At 48.0% G+C, this 12,864-nt stretch overlaps 1 long non-coding RNA gene and 1 pseudogene across 5 annotated transcripts; one reads left to right on the top strand and one right to left on the bottom strand.

The window, feature by feature from the left end:
- Positions 1–850: 850 nt before the first annotated feature.
- LOC127921688 (growth hormone-regulated TBC protein 1-A-like) lies at positions 851–12,661 on the bottom strand (annotated as a pseudogene).
- On the top strand, positions 10,747–11,805 carry LOC127921687 (uncharacterized). 5 transcript variants are annotated; one of them, XR_008109326.1, is made up of 4 exons: positions 10,747–11,015; positions 11,190–11,334; positions 11,372–11,458; positions 11,677–11,805. It is a non-coding gene; the product is annotated as an uncharacterized LOC127921687 (long non-coding RNA). The 5 variants fall into 5 exon arrangements; XR_008109324.1 differs by having other exon boundaries at positions 11,161–11,334; XR_008109327.1 differs by having other exon boundaries at positions 10,749–10,870; positions 11,161–11,334; positions 11,706–11,805.
- Positions 12,662–12,864: the final 203 nt, after the last annotated feature.

Raw genomic sequence — 12,864 nt, 5'->3', positions numbered from 1 at the left:
TTGTGGGGCTGAGTTCACACTCTGCCCTGTAAAACCTGATTCAGTCCTGTTGTGGGGCTGAGTTCACACTCTGCCCTGTAAACCTGATTCAGTCCTGTAGTGGGGCTGAGTCTCTGATAAAACATGATTTAATATCCCTTCTACAACAGATCACGGACCCAAACCTGACTGGATGTTTACATGTTCAATAGTTACATCAACTTAGTAATAGTACAACAACAACAAAGATTAGGCCAAAGTCCCTCCCCCAAACCCATAGTCCCTCCCCCAAACCCCTAGTCCCTCCCCCAACCCCTAGTCCCTCCCCAAACCCCCTAGTCCCTCCCCCAAACCCCTAGCCTAACCCCTAGTCCCTCCTAAACCCTAGCCCCTCCCTAACCCCCTAGTCCTCCCCTAAACCCCTAGTCCTCCCCTAAACCCCCTAGTCCCTCCCTAGCCCCTAGTCCCTCCCTAAACCCCTAGTCCCTCCCTAGTCCCTCCCCCTAAACCCTAGTCCTCCCTAAACCCTAGTCCCTCCCATAAACCCCTAGTCCCTCCCTAAACCCCTAGTCCCTCCCCTAAACCCCTAGTCCCTCCCTAAACCCTAGTCCCTCCCCTAACCCCTAGTCCCTCCCTAACCCCTAGTCCCTCCCCCATAACCCCTCTCCTAAACCTAAGTCCCTCCCCTAAACCCCTAGTCCTCCCCTAAACCCCTAGTCCTCCCTAAACCCCTAGTCCCTCCCTAAACCCCTAGTCCCTCCCTAAACCCTAGTCCCCCCTAAACCCCTAGTCCCCCTAAACCCCTGTCCCTCCCTAGTCCCCCCCTAGTCTCCCCTAGTCCTCCCCTAAACCCCTAGTCCTCCCCCCTCACCTCTACAGGCAGGACGTCTCTGTAGAGACAGATGAACCACCTGGAGACCACCAGGGTCCACATGACGTTGTGTTGCCCCATGGCCTGCCATACAACTGGGGCTTTGGTCTCACGAGCTCCCCTAAAACCTCCTGGTCCATCTTCAGACCCAGCATGGCCGGTGTAGTAGTCTGGACAGGAGACAGACAGGACACACAACTTAGTATCAACAGTCCCTTTCATTACACTGTTGGTTTTTACTGTCATCAAGGAACGAACACACACACACACACACACACACACACACACACACACACACACACACACACACACACCCCAAAGATATGAGCCCTGAACTCAGTGACGAATGTGATCTCAGATCAAATCCACCTGTTTGTCAGAGTGGAGCCCGACTATGCCAAGGTAGAGAGCTGGGGGCGTGATGTCATTTCCTGTGTGACATCATAGGATTACCCTCCTCCCTCCCCTCCGTGTGACGGGACATGGGTCTTAACGAGGCTCAAGACCATGTGACCTCCGCTGGGTTATACATAGACCCACGGCAGGAGAGAAGACAAACACACCTGGTAGTATCCTGCTCAGTAGAGCGTCCATCAGCCAGAATGATTTCTCCTCATCTTTAGTGATGATGATGAGGTACCCAGCGATGAAGTTCATGCCCTGAAGACAAGACAGTTATTAGATACATATGAATATTACATTTCAGCCACAATAAATTGTTAATAGTTATAACAGTGTTTTCAAGGTGTTGTTGTCTGGAGGTTGTTGACATCCTCTTCTTGACAGCTTAGTGAGGGGCACAACCCATTCTAATTCAACAGCCCTCTCTCTCTCTTTGCCTGGTCAATACATTCTAATTCAACAGCCCTCTCTCTCTCTCCCTGGTCAACCCATTCTAATTAAACAGCCCTCTCTCTCTCTCCCTGGTCAATACATTCTAATTCAACAGCCCTCTCTCTCCCCCTGGTCAATACATTCTAATTCAACAGCCCTCTCTCTCTCTCCTCCCTGGTCAATACATTCTAATTCAACAGCCTCTCTCTCCCTGGTCAATACATTCTAATTCAACAGCCCTCTCTCTCTCTCCTGGTCAATACATTCTAATTCAACAGCTCTCTCTCTCCCTTTGCCTGGTCAACCCATTCTAATTCAACAGCCCTCTCTCTCTCTCTCCCTGGTCAACCCATTCTAATTCAACAGCCCTCTCTCTCTCTCCCTGGTCAATACATTCTAATTCAACAGCCCTCTCTCTCTCTCCCTGGTCAATACATTCTAATTCAACAGCTCTCTCTCTCTCCTGGTCAACCCATTCTAATTCAACAGCTCTCTCTCTCTCCCTTTGCCTGGCCAACCCATTCTAATTCAACAGCCCTCTCTCTCTCTCCCTTTGCCTGGCAACCCATTCTAATTCAACAGCCCTCTCTCTCTCTCCTTTGCCTGGCCAACCCATTCTAATTCAACAGCCCTCTCTCTCTCTCCTTTGCCTGGCAACCCATTCTAATTCAACAGCCCTCTCTCTCTCTCCTTTGCCTGGCCAACCCATTCTAATTCAACAGCCCTCTCTCTCTCTCCCTGGCCAACCCATTCTAATTCAACAGCCCTCTCTCTCCCTTTGCCTGGCCAACCCATTCTAATTCAACAGCCCTCTCTCTCTCTTTGCCTGGCCAACCCATTCTAATTCAACAGCCCTCTCTCTCTCTCCTGGCCTCAATACATTCTAATTCAACAGCCCTCTCTCTCTCTCCCTGGTCAATACCTTTCAACAGCCCTCTCTCTCTCTCCCTGGCAATACATTCTAATTCAACAGCCCTCTCTCTCTCTCCTGGTCAATACATTCTAATTCAACAGCCCTCTCTCTCTCTCCCTGGTCAATACATTCTAATTCAACAGCCCTCTCTCTCTCCTGGTCAATACATTCTAATTCAACAGCCCTCTCTCTCTCTCCCCTGGTCAATACATTCTAATTCAACAGCCCTCTCTCTCTCTCCCTGGTCAATACATTCTAATTCAACAGCCCTCTCTCTCTCTCCCTGGTCAATACATTCTAATTCAACAGCCCTCTCTCTCTCTCCCTGGTCAATACATTCTAATTCAACAGCCCTCTCTCTCTCTCCCTGGTCAATACATTCTAATTCAACAGCCCTCTCTCTCTCTCCTGGTCAATACATTCTAATTCAACAGCCCTCTCTCTCTCCTGGTCAATACATTCTAATTCAACAGCCCTCTCTCTCTCTCCTGGTCAATACATTCTAATTCAACAGCCCTCTCTCTCTCTCCTGGTCAATACATTCTAATTCAACAGCCCTCTCTCTCTCTCCCTGGTCAATACATTCTAATTCAACAGCCCTCTCTCTCTCTCCTGGTCAATACATTCTAATTCAACAGCCCTCTCTCTCTCTCCTTTGCCTGGTCAATACATTCTAATTCAACAGCCCTCTCTCTCTCCCTGGTCAATACATTCTAATTCAACAGCCCTCTCTCTCTCTCCCTGGTCAATACATTCTAATTCAACAGCCCTCTCTCTCTCCTGGTCAATACATTCTAATTCAACAGCCCTCTCTCTCTCCTCAATACATTCTAATTCAACAGCCCTGGTCAATACATTCTAATTCAACAGCCCTCTCTCTCTCCTTTGCCTGGTCAATACATTCTAATTCAACAGCCCTCTCTCTCTCTCCCTTTGCCTGGTCAATACATTCTAATTCAACAGCCCTCTCTCTCTCCCTGGTCAATACATTCTAATTCAACAGCCCTCTCTCTCTCTCCCTGGTCAATACATTCTAATTCAACAGCCCTCTCTCTCTCTCCCTGGTCAACCCATTCTAATTCAACAGCCCTCTCTCTCTCTCCTGGTCAATACATTCTAATTCAACAGCCCTCTCTCTCTCCTGGTCAATACATTCTAATTCAACAGCTCTCTCTCTCCTTTGCCTGGTCAACCCATTCTAATTCAACAGCCCTCTCTCTCTCCTGGTCAATACATTCTAATTCAACAGCTCTCTCTCTCCCTTTGCCTGGCCATACCATTCTAATTCAACAGCCCTCTCTCTCTCCTCCCTGGTCAACCCATTCTAATTCAACAGCCCTCTCTCTCTCCCCTGGTCAATACATTCTAATTCAACAGCCCTCTCTCTCTCCCTGGTCAATACATTCTAATTCAACAGCTCTCTCTCTCTCTCCTGGTCAACCCATTCTAATTCAACAGCTCTCTCTCTCTCTCCTTTGCCTGGCCAACCCATTCTAATTCAACAGCCCTCTCTCTCTCCCTTTGCCTGGCCAACCCATTCTAATTCAACAGCCCTCTCTCTCTCTCCCCTTTGCCTGGCCAACCCATTCTAATTCAACAGCCCTCTCTCTCTCTCCTTTGCCTGGCCAACCCATTCTAATTCAACAGCCCTCTCTCTCTCCTTTGCCTGGCCAACCCATTCTAATTCAACAGCCCTCTCTCTCTCCCTTTGCCTGGCCAACCCATTCTAATTCAACAGCCCTCTCTCTCTCCCTGGCCAACCCATTCTAATTCAACAGCCCTCTCTCTCTCTCCCTGGCCAACCCCATTCTAATTCAACAGCCCTCTCTCTCTCTCCCTGGTCAATACCATTCTAATTCAACAGCCCTCTCTCTCTCTCCCTGGACAATACATTCTAATTCAACAGCCCTCTCTCTCTCTCCCTGGTCAATACATTCTAATTCAACAGCCCTTCTCTCTCTCTCCCTGGTCAATACATTCTAATTCAACAGCCCTCTCTCTCTCTCCCTTGCCTGGTCAATACATTCTAATTCAACAGCCCTCTCTCTCTCTCCCTGGTCAATACATTCTAATTCAACAGCCCTCTCTCTCTCCCTGGTCAATACATTCTAATTCAACAGCCCTCTCTCTCTCTCCCTGGTCAATACATTCTAATTCAACAGCCCTCTCTCTCTCTCCCTGGTCAATACATTCTAATTCAACAGCCCTCTCTCTCCTTTGCCTGGTCAATACATTCTAATTCAACAGCCCTCTCTCTCTCTCCTGGTCAATACATTCTAATTCAACAGCCCTCTCTCTCTCTCTTTGCCTGGTCCAATACATTCTAATTCAACAGCCCTCTCTCTCCCTGGTCAATACATTCTAATTCAACAGCCCTCTCTCTCTCTCCCTGGTCAATACATTCTAATTCAACAGCCCTCTCTCTCTCTCTCCTGGTCAATACATTCTAATTCAACAGCCCTCTCTCTCTCTCTCTCCTGGTCAATACATTCTAATTCAACAGCCCTCTCTCTCTCTCCTCCCTTTGCAACTCTCTCTCTCCCTGGTCCAATACATTCTAATTCAACAGCCCTCTCTCTCTCTCCCTGGTCAACCCATTCTAATTCAACAGCCCTCTCTCTCTCTCCCCTGGTCAATACATTCTAATTCAACAGCCCTCTCTCTCTCTCCCTGGTCAATACATTCTAATTCAACAGCCCTCTCTCTCTCTCTCCCTGGTCAATACATTCTAATTCAACAGCCCTCTCTCTCTCTCCCTTTGCCTGGTCAATACCCATTCTAATTCAACAGCCCTCTCTCTCTCTCCCTGGTCAATACATTCTAATTCAACAGCCCTCTCTCTCTCTCCCTGGTCAATACATTCTAATTCAACAGCCCTCTCTCTCTCTCCCTGGTCAATACATTCTAATTCAACAGCCCTCTCTCTCTCCCTGGTCAATACATTCTAATTCAACAGCCCTCTCTCTCTCTCCCTGGTCAACCCATTCTAATTCAACAGCCCTCTCTCTCTCCTGGTCAACCCATTCTAATTCAACAGCCCTCTCTCTCTCTCTCCCTGGTCAATACCATTCTAATTCAACAGCCCTCTCTCTCTCCCCTGGTCAACCCATTCTAATTCAACAGCCCTCTCTCTCTCTCCCTGGTCAATACATTCTAATTCAACAGCCCTCTCTCTCTCTCCTGGTCAACCCATTCTAATTCAACAGCCCTCTCTCTCTCTCTCTCTCTCCCTGGTCAACCCATTCTAATTCAACAGCCCTCTCTCCCTGGTCAACCCATTCTAATTCAACAGCCCTCTCTCTCTCTCCCTGGTCAATTCTAATTCAACAGCCCTCTCTCTCTCTCCTGGTCAACCCATTCTAATTCAACAGCCCTCTCTCTCCTGGTCAATTCTAATTCAACAGCCCTCTCTCTCTCTCCCTGGTCAACCCATTCTAATTCAACAGCCCTCTCTCTCTCTCCCTGGTCAACCCATTCTAATTCAACAGCCCTCTCTCTCTCTCCCTGGTCAACCCATTCTAATTCAACAGCCCTCTCTCTCTCTCCTGGTCAACCCATTCTAATTCAACAGCCCTCTCTCTCTCCCTGGTCAACCCATTCTAATTCAACAGCCCTCTCTCTCTCCCTGGTCAACCCATTCTAATTCAACAGCCCTCTCTCTCTCTCCCTTTGCCTGGTCAATACATTCTAATTCAACAGCCCTCTCTCTCTCCCTGGTCAGCCCATTCTAATTCCCAGGTCCCTTCTAATCTCTCTCTTTCCCTGGTCAATACATTCTAATTCAACAGCCCTCTCTCTCTCTCCCTGGTCAATACATTCTAATTCAACAGCCCTCTCTCTCTCTCCCTGGTCAATACATTCTAATTCAACAGCCCTCTCTCTCTCTCCTGGTCAACCCATTCTAATTCAACAGCCCTCTCTCTCTCTCCTGGTCAACCCATTCTAATTCAACAGCCCTCTCTCTCTCTCCTGGTCAACCCATTCTAATTCAACAGCCCTCTCTCTCTCTCCTGGTCAACCCATTCTAATTCAACAGCCCTCTCTCTCTCTCCCTGGTCAACCCATTCTAATTCAACAGCCCTCTCTCTCTCTCCCTGGTCAACCCATTCTAATTCAACAGCCCTCTCTCTCTCTCCCTGGTCAATACCATTCTAATTCAACAGCCCTCTCTCTCTCTCCCTGGTCAACCCATTCTAATTCAACAGCCCTCTCTCTCTCTCCTGGTCAACCCATTCTAATTCAACAGCCCTCTCTCTCTCTCCCTGGTCAACCCATTCTAATTCAACAGCCCTCTCTCTCCTCCCTGGTCAATACATTCTAATTCAACAGCCCTCTCTCTCTCCCTGGTCAACCATTCTAATTCAACAGCCCTCTCTCTCCTCCTGGTCAATACCCATTCTAATTCAACAGCCCTCTCTCTCTCCCTGGTCAATACATTCTAATTCAACAGCCCTCTCTCTCTCTCTCCCTGGTCAATACATTCTAATTCAACAGCCCTCTCTCTCTCTCCCTGGTCAATACATTCTAATTCAACAGCCCTCTCTCTCTCTCCTGGTCAATACATTCTAATTCAACAGCCCTCTCTCTCTCTCCCTGGTCAATACATTCTAATTCAACAGCCCTCTCTCTCTCCCTGGTCAATACATTCTAATTCAACAGCCCTCTCTCTCTCTCCCTGGTCAATACATTCTAATTCAACAGCCCTCTCTCTCTCTCCCTGGTCAATACATTCTAATTCAACAGCCCTCTCTCTCTCTCCCTGGTCAACCCATTCTAATTCAACAGCCCTCTCTCTCTCCCTGGTCAACCCATTCTAATTCAATTCAGCCCTCTCTCTCTCTCCCTGGTCAGCCCATTCTAATTCAACAGCCCTCTCTCTCTCTCCTGGTCAATACATTCTAATTCAACAGCCCTCTCTCTCTCTCCCTGGTCAACCCATTCTAATTCAACAGCCCTCTCTCTCTCCCTGGTCAATACATTCTAATTCAACAGCCCTCTCTCTCTCCTGGTCAATACATTCTAATTCAACAGCCCTCTCTCTCTCTCCCTGGTCAATACATTCTAATTCAACAGCCCTCTCTCTCTCTCTCCCTGGTCAATACATTCTAATTCAACAGCCCTCTCTCTCTCTCCCTTTGCCTGGTCAATACATTCTAATTCAACAGCCCTCTCTCTCTCTCCCTGGTCAATACATTCTAATTCAACAGCCCTCTCTCTCTCTCTGGTCAATACATTCTAATTCAACAGCCCTCTCTCTCTCTCCTGGTCAATACATTCTAATTCAACAGCCCTCTCTCTCTCTCCCTGGTCAATACATTCTAATTCAACAGCCCTCTCTCTCTCTCCTGGTCAATACATTCTAATTCAACAGCCCTCTCTCTCTCTCCCTGGTCAATACATTCTAATTCAACAGCCCTCTCTCTCTCTCCTGGTCAATACATTCTAATTCAACAGCCCTCTCTCTCTCCCTGGTCAATACATTCTAATTCAACAGCCCTCTCTCTCCTCTGGTCAATACATTCTAATTCAACAGCCCTCTCTCTCTCTCCCTGGTCAATACATTCTAATTCAACAGCCCTCTCTCTCTCCTGGTCAATACATTCTAATTCAACAGCCCTCTCTCTCCTCCCTGGTCAATACATTCTAATTCAACAGCCCTCTCTCTCTCCCTGGTCAATACATTCTAATTCAACAGCCCTCTCTCTCTCTCCTGGTCAATACATTCTAATTCAACAGCCCTCTCTCTCTCCCCTGGTCAATACATTCTAATTCAACAGCCCTCTCTCTCTCTCCCTGGTCAATACATTCTAATTCAACAGCCCTCTCTCTCTCTCCCTGGTCAATACATTCTAATTCAACAGCCCTCTCTCTCTCTCCCTGGTCAATACATTCTAATTCAACAGCCCTCTCCCACTGGACATGAATGACTAATTAATTGAAAGTACAGCACTTAAACTCTGCTCTCTCGCTCTCCCCACTGGACATGAATGACTAATTAATTGAAAGTACAGCACTTAAACTCTGCTCTCTCGCTCTCCCTGGTCAATACATTCTAATTCAACAGCCCTCTCGCTCTCTCCTGGTCAATACATTCTAATTCAACAGCCCTCTCTCTCTCTCCCTGGTCAATACATTCTAATTCAACAGCCCTCTCTCTCTCCCTGGTCAATACATTCTAATTCAACAGCCCTCTCCCTCTCTCCCTGGTCAATACATTTCTAATTCAACAGCCCTCTCTCTCTCCTGGTCAATACATTCTAATTCAACAGCCCTCTCTCTCCCTGGTCAATACATTCTAATTAAACAGCCCTCTCTCTCTCTCCTGGTCAATACATTCTAATTCAACAGCCCTCTCTCTCCCTGGTCAATACATTCTAATTAAACAGCCCTCTCTCTCTCCTGGTCAATACATTCTAATTAAACAGCCCTCTCTCTCTCCTGGTCAATACATTCTAATTCAACAGCCCTCTCGCTCTCTCCCTGGTCAATACATTCTAATTCAACAGCCCTCTCTCTCTCTCTCTCTGGTCAATACATTCTAATTCAACAGCCCTCTCTCTCTCTCCCTGGTCAATACATTCTAATTCAACAGCCCTCTCTCTCTCTCCCTGGTCAATACATTCTAATTCAACAGCCCTCTCTCTCTCTCCCTGGTCAATACATTCTAATTCAACAGCTCTCTCTCTCCCTCACTCCCTCCCCCCTTTGCCTGCTAATACAGCCTGTTGCTAAGAGGAGAGAGAACACGTCTGTATTCTGGTGAATGAGTTCAAAGAGAGGAGAGATGAACAGGTGGCCAGAGATACACTAAGCATCCCAAATGGCACCTATTCCCTATATAGTGCACTACTTTAGACCAGGGCCCTATTCCCTATATAGTGCACTACTTTTGACCAGGGCCCTATTCCCTATATAGTGCACTACTTTTGACCAGGGCCCTATTCCTATATAGTGCACTACTTTAGACCAGGGCCCTATTCCCTATATAGTGCACTACTTTAGACCAGGGCCCTATTCCCTATATAGTGCACTACTTTAGACCAGGGCCCTATTCCCTATATAGTGCACTACTTTAGACCAGGGCCCTATTCCCTATATAGTGCACTACTTTAGACCAGGGCCCTATTCCCTATATAGTGCACTACTTTAGACCAGGGCCCTATTCCCTATATAGTGCACTACTTTAGACCAGGGCCCTATTCCCTATATAGTGCACTACTTTAGACCAGGGCCCTATTCCCTATATAGTGCACTACTTTAGACCAGGGCCCTATTCCCTATATAGTGCACTACTTTAGACCAGGGCCCTATTCCCTATATAGTGCACTAATTTTTGACCAGGGCCCTATTCCCTATATAGTGCACTACTTTAGACCAGGGCCCTATTCCCTATATAGTGCACTACTTTAGACCAGGGCCCTATTCCCTATATAGTGCACTACTTTAGACCAGAGTCCTATTCCTATATAGTGCACTACTTTAGACCAGAGTCCTATTCCCTATATAGTGCACTACTTTTGACCAGGGCCCTATTCCCCCTATATAGTGCACTACTTTAGACCAGAGTCCTATTCCTATATAGTGCACTACTTTTGACCAGGGCCCATGGTAAAATACATTGTCTCTAATAAGTAACTATTGGAATTGAAGTGATTTAACGTGTGTTTGATAGTCAAAAGACTAATAAACAGAAAAGCTGCCAATATGAGAGGGAGACAGAGAGAAGGACTGACTGTACACACACCAAACCTTCAGCCATAATGCTGCCTCTTTGCATTGCAAAGGCTGAAAATCACCCTATCAAATCACACACAGTAGCCTTGTCTATTCAACATGCCGTTCCAACTATAGAATTCTCATTTAGGAACAAAAGCTGATTGAATGATCGAGGAAGGGTTGGGATTCCTGAAAAGGCGAGCAGGTAATGCCTGGACCAGCCACAGGGGGCACTGTGAACACAGTGCAGTAGCAGTGAGGGCTGAGAAACAGTAGAACAGTGTTTCCCAACTCCAGTCTTCCAGGACCCCCTGATCCAACTCAATCAGGTTGATGGTCCGGGGCTACAATAATAATGTGTTGGGGGTCCTGGAGGACTGGAGGTGGGAACCACTGTAGTAGAGGACTGGAGGTGGGAACCACTGTAGTAGAGGACTGGAGGTGGGAACCACTGTAGTAGAGGACTGGAGGTGGGAACCACTGTAGTAGAGGACTGGAGGTGGGAACCACTGTAGTAGAGGACTGGAGGTGGGAACCACTGTAGTAGAGGACTGGAGGTGGGAACCACTGTAGTAGAGGACTGGAGTTGGGAACCACTGTAGTAGAGGACTGGAGTTGGGAACCACTGTAGTAGAGGACTGGAGGTGGGAACCACTGTAGTAGAGGACTGGAGGTGGGAACCACTGTAGTAGAGGACTGGAGGTGGGAACCACTGTAGTAGAGGACTGGAGTTGAGGACCACTGCAGTAGAGGACTGGAGTTGAGGACCACTGCAGTAGAGGACTGGAGTTGAGGACCACTGTAGTAGAGGACTGGAGTTGGGAACCACTGTAGTAGAGGACTGGAGGTGGGAACCACTGTAGTAGAGGACTGGAGGTGGGAACCACTGTAGTAGAGGACTGGAGTTGGGAACCACTGTAGTAGAGGACTGGAGTTGGGAACCACTGTAGTAGAGGACTGGAGTTGGGAACCACTGTAGTAGAGGACTGGAGGTGGGAACCACTGTAGTAGAGGACTGGAGGTGGGAACCACTGTAGTAGAGGACTGGAGGACTGGAGGTGGGAACCACTGTAGTAGAGGACTGGAGGTGGGAACCACTGTAGTAGAGGACTGGAGGTGGGAACCACTGTAGTAGAGGACTGGAGGTGGGAACCACTGTAGTAGAGGGACTGGAGTGGGAACCACTGTAGTAGAGGACTGGAGGTGGGAACCACTGTAGTAGAGGACTGGAGTTGGGAACCACTGTAGTAGAGGACTGGGTTAGGAACCACTGTAGTAGAGGACTGGAGGTGGGAACCACTGTAGTAGAGGACTGGAGGTGGGAACCACTGTAGTAGAGGACCACTGTAGTAGAGGACTGGAGGTGGGAACCACTGTAGTAGAGGACTGGAGGTGGGAACCACTGTAGTAGAGGACTGGAGGTGGGAACCACTGTAGTAGAGGACTGGAGGTGGGAACCACTGTAGTAGAGGACTGGAGGTGGGAACCACTGTAGTAGAGGACTGGGTTGGGAACCCCCTGTAGTAGAGGACTGGAGGTGGGAACCACTGTAGTGGAGGGACTGGAGGTGGGAACCACTGTAGTAGAGGACTGGAGTTGAGGACCACTGCAGTAGAGGACTGGAGTTGAGGACCACTGCAGTAGAGGACTGGAGTTGAGGACCACTGTAGTAGAGGACTGGAGTTGAGGACCACTGCAGTAGAGGACTGGAGTTGAGGACCACTGCAGTAGAGGACTGGAGTTGAGGACCACTGCAGTAGAGGACTGGAGTTGAGGACCACTGCAGTAGAGGCCTGGAGTTGAGGACCACTGCAGTAGAGGACTGGAGTTGAGGACCACTGCAGTAGAGGACTGGAGTTGGGAACCACTGCAGTAGAGGACTGGAGGACTAGAGTTGGGAACCACTGCAGTAGAGGACTGGAGTTGAGGACCACTGTAGTAAAGTTGTAAAGATTGTAAAAATCTGAGGCTGACTCTGGTCTAAAGTAGTGCATTATATAGCCCTGGTCTAAAGTAGTGCACTATAGGGAATGGGACCCTGGTCTAAAGTAGTGGCACTAGGGACCCTGGTCTAGTAGTGCACTATATGGGGATAGGACCCTGGTCTAAAGTAGTGCACTATATAGGGAATAGGGCCCTGGTCTAAAGTAGTGCACTATATAGGGAATAGGGTGTCATTTGGGATGCAAACAAAGAACCGCCAGGTGTAACAGGGTAAACGTACTTGACAGTAGCCCACAGCTGGGTTGTGGTGTCCGTACGCTAGCAGCACGTTGTACAGGGTTTTCTGGAGACATGGGTTGGACGTCTTGCGGAACTGAATGTTGTCAGGAAGGTTCTGTTCAGGTCTGCCAGGGAGACAGGTGGTTAGAATCACTACCAAAAAATAACCTGCCGCCAACTCTAAACATCTCTAACCCTTTCTGCTATTTGTCAAGGCAGAGTACAGACAGAGAGACATATCTCAGAGGTCAAGCTCCCGTGTTCAGGTGTATATCGGTTAACCCATGATGATCTATATCAGCTAACCCATGATGATCTATATCAGCTA

This window comes from Oncorhynchus keta, unplaced genomic scaffold (genome assembly GCF_023373465.1).
Source record: "Oncorhynchus keta strain PuntledgeMale-10-30-2019 unplaced genomic scaffold, Oket_V2 Un_contig_23111_pilon_pilon, whole genome shotgun sequence".
In the NCBI taxonomy this organism is placed as follows: domain Eukaryota; kingdom Metazoa; phylum Chordata; class Actinopteri; order Salmoniformes; family Salmonidae; genus Oncorhynchus; species Oncorhynchus keta.
The sequence above is the reverse complement of the archived record's forward strand: the minus strand, read 5'-3'. Positions and strand labels throughout refer to the sequence as shown.